Source organism: Notolepis coatsorum (assembly GCF_963971535.1).
Source record: "Notolepis coatsorum genome assembly, contig: SCAFFOLD_233, whole genome shotgun sequence".
Taxonomy (NCBI): domain Eukaryota; kingdom Metazoa; phylum Chordata; class Actinopteri; order Aulopiformes; family Paralepididae; genus Notolepis; species Notolepis coatsorum.
This window is the reverse complement of record NW_028169517.1, coordinates 154,078-167,691: the sequence shown is the minus strand read 5'-3', so window position 1 is coordinate 167,691 and position 13,614 is coordinate 154,078.

Genomic DNA, 13,614 nt, shown 5'->3' with positions numbered 1-13,614 from the left:
TTCATAGGAGTGTGTTTCAGGCTGTGGGACTTACAGGTGTAGAGACAGCTCTGTATAGGACTGTGTTTCAGGCTGTGTGACGTACAGGCGTAGAGACAGCTCTGCGTAGGAGTGTGTTTCAGGCTGTGGGACTTACAGGTGTAGAGACAGCTCTGTGTTTCAGGCTGTGTGACGTACAGGTGTAGAGACAGCTCTGTGTTTCAGGCTGTGTGACGTACAGGTGTAGAGACAGCTCTGTGTTTCAGGCTGTGTGACGTACAGGCGTAGAGACAGCTCTGTGTTTCAGGCTGTGTGACGTACAGGTGTAGAGACAGCTCTGTGTTTCAGGCTGTGTGACGTACAGGTGTAGAGACAGCTCTGTGTTTCAGGCTGTGTGACGTACAGGTGTAGAGACAGCTCTGTGTTTCAGGCTGTGTGACGTACAGGTGTAGAGACAGCTCTGTGTTTCAGGCTGTGTGACGTACAGGTGTAGAGACAGCTCTGTGTTTCAGGCTGTGTGACGTACAGGCGCAGAGGCAGCTCTGTGAGCTATAGTTCTAGAATTTGAAGATAGGCTTCTGAGAAGGGCGAGGGAGGGTTAATGAACAGTTAATGACTTGTGATCCACGGTGAGTTGGCCTGATAAAGCCCCACTTGGTCCTGAGGTGGAAGAGAGATCACTGTGGCTTCTTATTTGACTCTTACTGGGTGCTAGGTTGACCTATATAGGAATAGAGGCCAACGTGTAACGATTCCGGTTGCCGGTTCCAGCCCCCGGCACGGCCAGCAGGGGTGCAGTCGTAATATGGGCGGAGGCCAAACGGTATCCTATTATTATGCAAAGTCTAGGCACTTATCACCTAGACTTTGCATAATAATAGGATGCGCGCACTTTGAAGCCCAAACGCTGTTTGACCGCGGTTGCCCAGCACTGCACCACTGACGGCCAGGAGGGTGTAGGCTATTCCCAAATCCCACCATTAGCTGGTAACTGGAAGTCCACCACATCTGCCAGAGTGGCCTTGAGAGTACATTACAGTTACAGTTACATTTTAGTTACATTCTGTAACATGGACGACAGAGTCATGCTTCCACAGTGGAACCAACTGGGACAAATTGAGATTCTATACCTGTTCATAACACATTAGAGCTATAGGGCTGTCAGTTAGCACATTAATATGTTAACTAAATATGGATTACGTTAACACAAATGCGTATTCATGCCACAATCCTTGTTGACACATGAATCACATTTAAAATAAGAAATTACCAAAAAGGATTATTAATTATAAAAATCATATATCAAGAAAAAATAAATGCCATTTTAGTGACTTCTTCACAAACATTTCTGATTACATTTTAACTACTGATGTGCATTTATTGTACTGTATGTCTCTGTCCCTCTCTCTGTAGCCTGTGTCTGTCTCTCTCTCTGTAGCCTGTGTCTGTCCCTCTCTCTGTAGCATGTGTCTCTCCCTCTCTCTGTAGCCTGTGTCTGTCCCTCTCTCTGTAGCATGTGTCTCTCCCTCTCTCTGTAGCCTGTGTCTGTCCCTCTCTCTGTAGCCTGTGTCTGTACCTCTCTCTGTAGCCTGTGTCTGTCCCTCTCTCTGTAGCATGTGTCTCTCCCTCTCTCTGTAGCCTGTGTCTGTCCCTCTCTCTGTAGCATGTGTCTGTCCCTCTCTCTGTAGCCTGTGTCTGTACCTCTCTCTGTAGCCTGTGTCTGTCCCTCTCTCTGTACCCTGTGTCTGTACCTCTCTCTGTAGCATGTGTCTGTACCTCTGTAGCCTGTGTCCCTCTCTCTGTAGCCTGTGTCTGTCCCTCTCTCTGTAGCATGTGTCTCTCCCTCTCTCTGTAGCCTGTGTCTGTCCCTCTCTCTGTAGCATGTGTCTCTCCCTCTCTCTGTAGCCTGTGTCTGTCCCTCTCTCTGTAGCCTGTGTCTGTACCTCTCTCTGTAGCCTGTGTCTGTCTCTCTCTCTGTAGCATGTGTCTGTCCCTCTCTCTGTAGCCTGTGTATGTACCTCTCTCTGTAGCCTGTGTCTGTCCCTCTCTCTGTAGCATGTGTCTCTCCCTCTCTCTGTAGCCTGTGTCTGTCCCTCTCTCTGTAGCATGTGTCTGTCCCTCTCTCTGTAGCCTGTGTCTGTACCTCTCTCTGTAGCCTGTGTCTGTCCCTCTCTCTGTACCCTGTGTCTGTACCTCTCTCTGTAGCATGTGTCTGTACCTCTGTAGCCTGTGTCCCTCTCTCTGTAGCATGTGTCTGTCCCTCTCTCTGTAGCTTGTGTCTGTCCCTCTGTAGCCTGTGTCCCTCTCTCTGTAGCCTGTGTCTGTCCCTCTCTCTGTAGCATGTGTCTGTCCCTCTCTCTGTAGCATGTGTCTGTCCCTCTCTCTGTAGCCTGTGTCTGTCCCTCTCTCTGTAGCATGTGTCTGTACCTCTCTCTGTAGCATGTGTCTGTCCCTCTCTCTGTAGCCTGTGTCTGTACCTCTCTCTGTAGCCTGTGTCTGTCCCTCTCTCTGTAGCATGTGTCTGTCCCTCTCTCTGTAGCCTGTGTCTGTCCCTCTCTCTGTAGCATGTGTCTGTCCCTCTCTCTGTAGCATGTGTCTGTCCCTCTCTCTGTAGCATGTGTCTGTCCCTCTCTCTGTAGCATGTGTCTGTCCCTCTCTCTGTAGCCTGTGTCTGTCCCTCTCTCTGTAGCATGTGTATGTCCCTCTCTCTGTAGCCTGTGTCTGTCCCTCTCTCTGTAGCATGTGTCTGTCTCTCTCTCTGTAGCCTGTGTCTGTCCCTCTCTCTGTAGCCTGTGTCTGTACCTCTCTCTGTAGCCTGTGTCTGTACCTCTCTCTGTAGCATGTGTTTGTCCCCCTCTCTGTAGCCTGTGTCTGTCCCTCTCTCTGTAGCCTGTCTGTCCCTCTCTCTGTAGCATGTGTCTGTCCCTCTCTCTGTAGCATGTGTCTGTCCCTCTCTGTGTACCCTGTGTCTGTCCCTCTCTCTGTAGCCTGTGTCTGTACCTCTCTCTGTAGCATGTGTCTGTCCCTCTCCCAGTAGCATGTGTCTGTCCCTCTCTCTGTAGCCTGTGTCTGTCCCTCTCTCTGTAGCATGTGTCTGTCCCTCTCTCTGTAGCATGTGTCTGTCTCTCTCTCTGTAGCCTGTGTCTGTCCCTCTCTCTGTAGCCTGTGTCTGTCCCTCTCTCTGTAGCATGTGTCTGTCCCTCTCTCTGTAACATGTGTCTGTCCCTCTCTCTGTAGCCTGTCTGTCCCTCTCTCTGTAGCCTGTGTCTGTACCTCTCTCTGTAGCATGTGTCTGTCTCTCTCTCTGTAGCATGTGTCTGTCCCTCTCTCTGTAGCCTGTGTCTGTCCCTCTCTCTGTACCCTGTGTCTGTCCCTCTCTCTGTAGCATGTGTCTGTACCTCTCTCTGTAGCCTGTGTCTGTCCCTCTCTCTGTAGCATGTGTCTGTCCCTCTCTCTGTAGCATGTGTCTCTCCCTCTCTCTGTAGCCTGTGTCTGTCCCTCTCTCTGTAACCTGTGTCTGTCCCTCTCTCTGTAGCATGTGTCTGTCCCTCTCTCTGTAGCATGTGTCTGTCCCTCTCTCTGTAGCCTGTGTCTGTACCTCTCTCTGTAGCCTGTGTCTGTCCCTCTCTCTGTAGCCTGTGTCTGTACCTCTCTCTGTAGCCTGTGTCTGTCCCTCTCTCTGTAGCATGTGTCTGTCCCTCTCTCTGTAGCCTGTGTCTGTACCTCTCTCTGTAGCCTGTGTCTGTCCCTCTCTCTGTAGCATGTGTCTGTCCCTCTCTCTGTAGCCTGTGTCTGTCCCTCTCTCTATAGCATGTGTCTGTCCCTCTCTCTGTAGCCTGTGTCTGTCCCTCTCTCTGTAGCATGTGTATGTCCCTCTCTCTGTAGCCTGTGTCTGTCCCTTTCTCTGTAGCCTGTGTCTGTCCCTCTCTCTGTAGCATGTGTCTGTCCCTCTCTCTGTAGCCTGTGTCTGTCTCTCTCTGTAGCATGTGTCTGTCCCTCTCTGTAGCATGTGTCTGTCTCTCTCTGTAGCCTGTGTCTGTCTCTCTCTGTAGCATGTGTCTGTCCCTCTCTCTGTAGCATGTGTCTGTCTCTCTCTGTAGCATGTGTCTGTCCCTCTCTCTGTAGCATGTGTCTGTCCCTCTCTCTGTAGCATGTGTCTGTACCTCTCTCTGTAGCCTGTGTCTGTCCCCCTCTCTGTAGCCTGTGTCTGTCCCTCTCTCTGTAGCATGTGTCTGTCCCTCTCTCTGTAGCCTGTGTCTGTCCCTCTCTCTGTAGCCTGTGTCTGTCCCTCTCTCTGTAGCATGTGTCTGTCCCCCTCTCTGTAGCCTGTGTCTGTCCCCATCTCTGTAGCCTGTGTCTGTCCCTCTCTCTGTAGCATGTGTCTGTACCTCTCTCTGTAGCATGTGTCTGTCCCTCTCTTTGTACCCTGTGTCTGTCTCTCTCTCTGTAGCCTGTGTCTGTCCCTCTCTCTGTAGCCTGTGTCTGTCCCTCTCTCTGTAGCATGTGTTTGTCCCTCTCTCTGTAGTCTGTGTCTGTCTCTCTCTCTGTAGCCTGTGTTTGTCCCTCTCTCTGTAGTCTGTGTCTGTCTCTCTCTCTGTAGCCTGTGTCTGTCCCTCTCTCTGTAGTCTCTGTCTGTCTCTCTCTCTGTAGCCTGTCTGTCTCTCTCTGTAGCATGTGTCTGTCTCTCTCTGTACCCTGTGTATGTACCTCTCTCTGTAGCCTGTGTCTGTCCCTCTCTCTGTAGCCTGTGTCTGTACCTCTCTCTGTACCCTGTGTCTGTCCCTCTCTCTGTAGCCTGTGTCTGTCCCTCTCTCTGTAGCCTGTGTCTGTCTCTCTCTCTGTAGCCTGTGTTTGTCCCTCTCTCTGTAGCCTGTATCTGTCCCTCTCTCTGTATCATGTGTCTGTCCCTCTCTCTGTAGCCTGTGTCTGTCCCTCTCTCTGTAGCCTGTCTGTCCCTCTCTCTGTAGTCTGTGTTTGTCCCTCTCTCTGTAGCCTGTCTGTCCCTCTCTCTGTAGTCTGTGTCTGTTCCTCTCTCTGTAGCATGTGTCTGTCCCTATCTCGGTAGCATGTGTCTGTCCATCTCTCTGTAGCATGTGTCTGTCCCTCTCTCTGTAGCCTGTGTCTGTCCCTCTCTCTGTAGCCTGTATCTGTCCCTCTCTCTGTAGCCTGTGTCTGTACCTCTCTCTGTAGCATGTGTCTGTCCCTCTCTCTGTAGCATGTGTCTGTCCCTCTCTCTGTAGCCTGTGTCTGTCTCTCTCTCTGTAGCCTGTGTCTGTCCCTCTCTCTGTAGCCTGTGTCTGTCCCTCTCTCTGTAGCATGTGTCTGTCTCTCTCTCTGTAGCCTGTGTCTGTCCCTCTCTCTGTAGCATGTGTCTGTCCCTCTCTCTGTAGCATGTGTCTGTCCCTCTCTCTGTAGCCTGTCTGTCCCTCTCTCTGTAGCATGTGTCTGTCCCTCTCTCTGTAGCATGTGTATGTCCCTCTCCCTGTAGCATGTGTCTGTCTCTCTCTCTGTATCATGTGTCTGTCCCTCTCTTTGTAGCCTGTCTGTCCCTCTCTCTGTATCATGTGTCTGTCCCTCTCTCTGTAGCATGTGTCTGCCCCTCTCTCTTTAGCATGTGTCTGTCCCTCTCTCTGTAGCCTGTGTCTGTACCTCTCTCTGTAGCCTGTGTCTGTCTCTATCTCTGTAGCCTGTGTCTCTCCCTCTCTCTGTAGCCTGTGTCTCTCTCTATCTCTGTAGCCTGTGTCTGTCTCTCTCTCTGTAGCCTGTGTCTCTCTCTATCTCTGTAGCTTGTGTCTCTCTATATCTCTGTAGCCTGTGTCTCTCTCTATCTCTGTAGCATGTGTCTGTCTCTCTCTCTGTAGCCTGTGTCTTTCCCTCTCTCTGTAGCCTGTGTCTGTACCTCTCTCTGTAGCATGTGTCTGTCCCTCTCTCTGTAGCATGTGTCTGTCTCTCTCTCTGTAGCCTGTGTCTGTACCTCTCTCTGTAGCCTGTGTCTGTACCTCTATCTGTAGCCTGTGTCTGTACCTCTCTCTGTAGCCTGTCTGTCCCTCTCTCTGTAGCCTGTGTCTGTCTCTCTCTCTGTAGCCTGTGTCTGTCCCTCTCTCTGTAGCATGTGTCTGTCCCTCTCTCTGTAGCCTGTGTCAAGTCAAGTCAAATCAAGAGTCAAGAGTTTTATTTGTCACGGCATACAAGTATACAATGAAATGCGGGTGGTCTTGCCCTCAACGATGTGCAATACAGTAGTAACAACATATAATAGAATCCAATAAAACAACATTGTGCAATAAACAAGTAACATAGCAGGGCATATCGGTATTTGTACATAAGTTATTTACAGAGCATGGAGGACATGCTAGGTCCTTTGGTAGTGCAATGCACTGTTAGCTACGGATGAGGCACTGGGTCTTTCTGTACATGCTATTTTATACAATCTCAGGTTATACTATACTATTTTTAAAGTGACCTTTCCTTAGTGGCCATAAGTGTGGGCGTGTGCAGCATGAGTGTGTGCTTGCTCATGTTAAAGTGTCTGTCCCTCTCTCTGTAGCATGTGTCTGTCTCTCTCTCTGTAGCCTGTGTCTGTCTCTCTCTCTGTAGAGCCTGTCTCTGTCCCTCAAGCTTGTTTACATTGTCAGACGACAGGGCAGCTCACTTATTCTGAACAATATGCCCAGACAATGAAAATAACCTCTCACATGGTACTGAGTGAGAGGGGGAGAGAGAGAACTTCAGTTTTACTGTACAAAGTACATTAGTCGGTAAAAGGTTGGCAAGATATTATATAAGAACATTGGACTCCATTCAGTTGGATTTGTGGCACCGTTTTTATTTCACATAGTAGAAGGGTATGTTTTTGTGAGGATGGACAGAAGTACATTGTGTGATTTGCTTTAGAGGTGCAAGGGATCCAAGGAATGATCTTTGAGTAATGGACAATCTAGCTTACCAATGTACCTGTGTCTGTACAATGTCAATTGTTTTGTCGTTTGGTTTTAGACTTTTTAGGGAAAAGCTGCGAATGGAGAGAGATTACAGACAGGAGAATGATGTAGAGGGCAGACAGTGAAGGAAAGAGAGAGACAGAGGGAGAGAAGGAGAGAGAGACAGCAGGAGATGAGAGAGAGAGGGAGAGAAGGAGAGAGAGGGAGAGAAGGAGAGGGAGAGGAGGAGAGGAGAGGGGTAGGCTAATGGAATAGCTGCAGCCCTGTCGTGCTGGCAGAGCTAATGACAGACAGCCACTTAAAACCTAATTCCTAAAAAGATTGGCTGCTAAGAAGAAAGAGGAGAGAGAGAGAGAGAGAAAGAACAAGAGCGAGAGAAAGAACAAGAGATACGAGACAGGAACAGAGAGAGAGGAACAGAGAGAGGGGAATGGAGAGAGAGGAACCGAGAGAGAGAGAGAGAGATGAACAGAGAGAGAGAGAGGAACAGAGAGAGAGAGGGGAACAGAGAGAGAGGGGAGCAGAGAGACAACGAGTGTGTGAGAGAGAGAGAGAGAGAGAGAGAGAGAGAGAGAGAGAGAGAGAGAGAGAGAGAGAGAGAGAGAGAGAGAGAGAGAGAGAGAGAGAGACTATGTCAGTTGGTGCTGAGACTGCCTCTTCTCTGACCTGACACACTCTGACCAGTCTCACACCAATCAGAGTAAACTAAATTATAACACAATGTAATGAAACCTACTTGGAACATTGGAAAGAAGAAACTAAAAGGCAATGTAGATTATAATGTTATTTGGTCCTCAATAGAGATTAGGAATTGGCAGAATGTCTCTGTCAGAGATAGAAGGCAGAGACATATCCTGACCAAGTACAGGCTCAGTCTCAGTGGCAACCGTAAAAGGAAGACACAAACATTTCTGGCAACCAAGAAAAAGGGTTACTGTTCAACAGGTGAGGTTGAGACAGACATGCACCTCCTCATACAATGTGAAACATACAACCAAATGAGGAACGTGTACTTTAACAAGATCAACTCTGTCATTTCAGATGTCTACACGCTTAATGACCTTTCAAAATGAAAACCGGGCAGATCCAGTATCAACATATTATGTATCACCATGCCACAACCTCAGAGACGGTGAGTGATCTAGACACACACAGCATGCACACACACACACACACACACGGACACACACACATGCATGCACACACATGCACGCACACACGCGCACTCCACACACACAGTATGCAGTGAATGACTCCTACATATGATCCCTAACATTACTGTTAACCAGGGATTCATTTCAATTTCCTTCATCCTCCCCTAATTAATATAAATCAATCTCAATGTTGTGTTAATGTTCATATTACTGTTATTTTGTACTGCCATCATATTTGGACACATTTTAACGTTCATGCCAATAAAACACATGGGGCAACAAGATCTGCCCTGTCTTCTTCTCCGAGCAGTATAGGTTTCATTTTGAAATGAAAAGTCATTAAGCTCTTTGAAATCTGAAATAATCTCTCTCCCTCTCCCTCACCCTCTTTCTCTCTTACTCTCTCTCCCCCCTCTCTCTCCCTGTCTCTCCTTCTCTCCCTCTCTTACCCCCCCTCTCTCTCTTGTACTCCCTCTTTCTCTCTCGCCCCCCCTCTCTCTATCTATCTGTCCATATCTTTATCTATCCCCACCCTCCTTTCTCTCCAGCCTTCTATTTCTCTATCTCTCTTTCAGTCCATCTCTCTATATATCTCTCTTATCTCTGTTATTCCAGGTGCTTCATGTTTAACCTTTAACCTCCTTTAACCCCCCTCATCGCACCAGAAATCTCCTTGGTCAGTCCTCTGTGCCAGTAGCCAGCACACTCCACAACCGAGGAACTGGAGAACTGAACAGATAGACTACTGTAGCTACTGGATCCTGTACAGACTCACATATCAGTCACACAGATATTGATATATTCCCTTCAATCATGTTCGTATATGTACATTTATATTTTATTGATACTCTGTTGAATATTGTATTTTTGTACATGGTAGAGAGTGTGTGTGTGTGACGTGTGTGCATGTGTGTGTGTATATGTGTGTGTGTGTGTTATGTGATCCTGTTGTGTCAAATGTGAGAGAAAGAGAGATAGAAACAGAGAGAGAAAGAAAGAGACAGCGAGAATGGAGGGAGATGAGAAGGGAGGAGGGAGATAGCATCTATCTCTCACTCTCTCTGTTTCCATCTCTCTCTCTCTTTCTCTCTTTCTCTCTCTGTTTTCAAATTCAAATTTATTTATTGACATGATGTAACATGTATATGTTGCCAAAGCAATAACATTGAAAAGCTAAACAATAATTCTAAAACAGATAGTAAATAGTAGAAAATACAGTAGATAGAAGTAGAGAATGGATAGTCATAGAACAGCTGATTGTTAACAAAAAATAAAAGAACTATCCTCAAATATAACAGCATCAACTTGTCTCAGATGACTGTCCCTCAGTTTATGGCAGACAGCAACATAGACTGCTGCTAGCTTACTCTTTCGATGTCTCTCTCTCCTGTCTTCATCTCTCTTTCTGTTATGGTTTGACACCGACCCCAAACGCACGACACAAGAGAGTAGGAATTCAGAGTTGCCAAAAACAAGGGCTTGTTTATTGAGACTAATTAATGAGCACAGAATAGTCAAGTCAAACAAGACAGGTACACAAGCAAGGGGGAAAATGTTCTGCTGCTCTGCAGCTTCTCCCGTGGTGGTAGTAGGGGGTAGCAGATGCTGACGTCTGAGCCGCTCTGCAGACTTCTCTCGGCAGAATCTCCGAAGTGTTGCGGGACCGAGAGAGAGAGAGAGGGAGCGAGTCAACAAGGGTGCAGGTGGAACGAGCAGGAGAACAGGAGAGGTGACTTGTACCCAAATACAAAAGTTATCCAAGTGAACTAATCTTCGTGTAAATACACACAGTGAGCAAAGTTCCAAAACACAATCCCAAGTGAATCTCTTCGTGTAAATACACACAGTGAGCACTGTTCCAAAACACAATCCCAAGTGAATATCTTCGGTGCAAAAATAGACACTGAGAGTGAAGTCCAACAAACAATCCAATGTGAATAATATCTTCGGTGTGAACAACACACAGTGGGAGATGTAAAGTCCCAAAAATATTATCCCAGTGAGAACAACAAAAAGGCGATCGCTGGGTGAGTGACTGTCTGATAAAAAAGGTGGTAATCTTCAGTGTTATAGAAACACACGAAAACGGAATTTGATCAAGACAGTCAGTAAAAAACTCACCCAGACGTAGTGCGAAATGAGTGCTGGAACAGCAGCGGAGCGAGCGCGTCGCCACGGGGAAAAGGTGTCCAAGAGGAAGGCTTCTTGGAATATCCTGGAGGTAAAGCACAGAGAGCAAACAGCAGCAGCAGCAGGAACGGAGAATGCAAACAGAGAAATATCAAAACGATCCAACAAACTTGAGTGGGGAAACGGGGTATAAATAATACGGGATTGATTGATTGACAAGCAGTGACAGCTGGGGAATGTGATTGAAAAGCGTGTGGACGGGAGAGAACCAATCAACGACGTCTCTGGGAAGAAGCGTGTGAATAGGGGAATGAAATGATTAACAGAAAACTTAAAGGGACAGAGCGAGCCTGGAGCCTCTCAACGTGGTCACCAGCAACGGTGAGAAGGACTGGACAGGTGCGTTGAGTGACGTCAGCCAGGCGGCGATGATCCATTGCGAAGACCTCTAAGGGCCTCTCAAGGTCCTCAAGTGGAATGTTGGCCCGGGTGGCAAACCCAACGTCCATGAAACTCCCCTCAGCACCAGAGTCCATGAGTGCACCCACCGTCGCCCGCTGGTCCGCCCAGGCTAGGGTGACGTCCGCCAGACGGTTGGGTGGTGCACGGGTGGGGGAACAGGAAAGACGGCTCACCAGGATCTCCCGGGGTCTTGGCGAGCCTGGTCCTCTTGGCCGGGCACGGCAATTGGAGACACGGTGTCCACCCCGGCCACAGTAGAGGCAACGGCCGGAGAAGAGCCTGGACTCCCGTTCGGCCGGGCTAAGGCGGTTGCGTCCTAGCTGCATGGGTTCCTCCTCGGTCACGGCTCGGGAGGGAACAAACCCACCAGTCACGGAGGGGGCAGGGCGGTCAGCACTGTAGAGGCGGCCGCCGGGAAAGGGAGCCCCTGAGCGGCGGTCGATGGCACAGTAGTAAGGCCGGCGAGGCGGAAAGACCTGAGCCCTGGACTCCCTGAAAACCCCCTCGGGGTCATGGTACTCGGGGGGTACGTCTGGGGTACAGAAAACCTCCTCGAGGTCGTGGTCCTCGGGGGGTACGTCTGGGGTACAGAAAACCTCCTCGAGGTCGTGGTCCTCGGGGTGTACGTCTGGGGTACTGAAATCCTCCTCGAGGTCGTGGTCCTCGGGGGGTGCGTCTGGGGGTCCCCGTCGGGCTCTCTCACGTCTTCTCTCCTGGAGGCGTCCGTCGATGCGGATGGCGAGGCTGAACAGGTCCTCGAGGGAATCAGGTTCCTCCCGGGTCGCGAGCTGGTCCCTGACTGCGTCACTGAGCCCACTCATGAAGGTTAGGCGAAGTGCTGGGTCGTTCCAACCACTCTCCACCGCCGCCAGTCGAAACTCCAGGACGTAGTCTGTTACCCCGCCGCTCCCCTGTCGGAAGGTACCCAACCGGGCTCCAGGGTCCAGACCACGGGCTGGATGGTGGAACACCCTGCGGAGCTCCGCCACGAAGTCTGGATAGGAGAAAACAAAATCTGCCTCCATTGCCCAGGAGGAAGTGACCCACTGGGCAGCATGGCCTGAAAGCAAGTTCGTCATATAGGCCACTTGGGACCCTCTAGAAGTAAAACGGCTTGGTTGATGACGGAAAACCAACTCACATTGCATGATGAATGTGGCACACTCCTCGGGATTGCCGTCGAACAGCCGTGGGACGGAGAGACGGGGTTCCCGAGGTGCGGGATCTGCTGGGGCTGCGGGGAATGCTCCTGAAGGATGTGAGGGAAGTAAAGCATTAACGGTGTCGCTCAGCGAGTGAAGCTGAGCGAGAATCCCAGACTGTTGTCCTGCCAGAGCGGCCAGGGACCCTTGAATAAGCAGGACCTGCTCTCGGAGTCCCTGTACAGCAGCTGCAGCCGCATCCAGCTGTAGGGCGTGTTCCTTGGCTGACTCTAACTGGACTGCCGCTGCTGTGCTGACTCTCTTGCGGGCGCAGACTGCGCAGGCCAGTACGAACCCCTTGACGTCGTTCCTCATGGTGGGCCACCAGAATCGACGAGCCAGGAAGGAGAACGTGCGATGAACGCCCGGGTGGCAGGCGAACCGGCTGGTATGGCCCCACTGGAGGACCCGGGACCGGACTGAGTTGGGGACAAAGAGACGATTAACAGGTACATTGCCTGGAGCGCGATGGAAGCGTAGGGCACGCCTTACCACCCCCTCGATGCCCAAGGTGACTAATCTCTCTGTGTCGGCTGGGGTCGTCATTGGTTGGATCGTAATGTTATGGTTTGACACCGACCCCAAACGCACGACACAAGAGAGTAGGAATTCAGAGTTGCCAAAAACAAGGGCTTGTTTATTGAGACTAATTAATGAGCACAGAATAGTCAAGTCAAACAAGACAGGTACACAAGCAAGGGGGAAAATGTTCTGCTGCTCTGCAGCTTCTCCCGTGGTGGTAGTAGGGGGTAGCAGATGCTGACGTCTGAGCCGCTCTGCAGACTTCTCTCGGCAGAATCTCCGAAGTGTTGCGGGACCGAGAGAGAGAGAGAGGGAGCGAGTCAACAAGGGTGCAGGTGGAACGAGCAGGAGAACAGGAGAGGTGACTTGTACCCAAATACAAAAGTTATCCAAGTGAACTAATCTTCGTGTAAATACACACAGTGAGCAAAGTTCCAAAACACAATCCCAAGTGAATCTCTTCGTGTAAATACACACAGTGAGCACTGTTCCAAAACACAATCCCAAGTGAATATCTTCGGTGCAAAAATAGACACTGAGAGTGAAGTCCAACAAACAATCCAATGTGAATAATATCTTCGGTGTGAACAACACACAGTGGGAGATGTAAAGTCCCAAAAATATTATCCCAGTGAGAACAACAAAAAGGCGATCGCTGGGTGAGTGACTGTCTGATAAAAAAGGTGGTAATCTTCAGTGTTATAGAAACACACGAAAACGGAATTTGATCAAGACAGTCAGTAAAAAACTCACCCAGACGTAGTGCGAAATGAGTGCTGGAACAGCAGCGGAGCGAGCGCGTCGCCACAGGGAAAAGGTGTCCAAGAGGAAGGCTTCTTGGAATATCCTGGAGGTAAAGCACAGAGAGCAAACAGCAGCAGCAGCAGGAACGGAGAATGCAAACAGAGAAATATCAAAACGATCCAACAAACTTGAGTGGGGAAACGGGGTATAAATAATACGGGATTGATTGATTGACAAGCAGTGACAGCTGGGGAATGTGATTGAAAAGCGTGTGGACGGGAGAGAACCAATCAACGACGTCTCTGGGAAGAAGCGTGTGAATAGGGGAATGAAATGATTAACAGAAAACTTAAAGGGACAGAGCGAGTGGGAGAGCAGCGGACCAATCATCACAGTACTTCAAGAAGCCCGTGGTGGGGAAAGAGCCAAACCTTACACTTTCTCCCTCTCCCTCTCTCTGTTGCCATCTTTCTTTCTTTC